General features: G+C 41.4%; 1 non-coding gene across 1 annotated transcript; it reads right to left on the reverse strand.

Annotated features, from left to right (window-relative positions):
• Positions 1-529: 529 nt before the first annotated feature.
• LOC148561385 (small nucleolar RNA R71) lies at positions 530-637 on the reverse strand. Its single transcript, XR_015886677.1, has one exon. It is a non-coding gene; the product is annotated as a small nucleolar RNA R71 (small nucleolar RNA).
• Positions 638-842: the final 205 nt, after the last annotated feature.

Below are 842 nucleotides of genomic sequence, written 5' to 3' on the forward strand. Positions count from 1 at the left end.
CAGGAGCAAGGATAAGAACATTCTTGTGAAAGCAGATCCAGAACCTGAAAGGACTCTGAAAAGGAAACTAAGAGAAGCTAAAATACAACAATCCAGAGATAACCTTTCAGAAATTTTCGAACAGGAAGAGGAGATGGCAGCCGAAAATAATAATAATGTAAGGAAGATGCTTGGTGACTTTACTGCACCTAATTCCAATTTACATGGAAGAAGCATCTCCATTCCTGCCATTGGAGCAAACAACTTTGAGCTGAAACCTCAATTAGTTTCTCTGATGCAGCAGAACTGCAAGTTTCATGGACTTCCATCTGAAGATCCTTTTCAGTTCTTAGCTGAATTCTTGCAGATATGTGATACTGTTAAGACTAATGGAGTAGATCTTGAAGTCTACAGGCTCATGCTTTTCCCTTTTGCTGTAAGAGACAGAGCTAGAATATGGTTGGACTCTCAACCTAAAGATAGCCTGAACTCTTGGGATAAGCTGGTCAAGGCTTTCTTAGCCAAGTTCTTTCCTCCTCAAAAGCTGAGCAAGCTTAGAGTGGATGTTCAAACCTTCAGACAGAAAGAAGGTGAATCCCTCTATGAAGCTTGGGAGAGATACAAAGGACTGACCAAAAAGTGTCCTTCTGACATGCTTTCAGAATGGACCATCCTGGATATATTCTATGATGGTTTATCTGAGCTATCAAAGATGTCACTGGACACTTCTGCAGGTGGATCCATTCACCTAAAGAAAACGCCTGCAGAAGCTCAAGAACTCATTGACATGGTTGCTAACAACCAGTTCATGTACACTTCTGAAAGGAATCCTGTGACTAATGGGACGCCTATGAAGAAGGGAG

The sequence above is a fragment of the Arachis ipaensis genome, chromosome B6, assembly GCF_059453495.1.
Source record: "Arachis ipaensis isolate K30076 ecotype BB chromosome B6, ASM5945349v1, whole genome shotgun sequence".
Taxonomy (NCBI): Eukaryota; Viridiplantae; Streptophyta; class Magnoliopsida; order Fabales; family Fabaceae; genus Arachis; species Arachis ipaensis.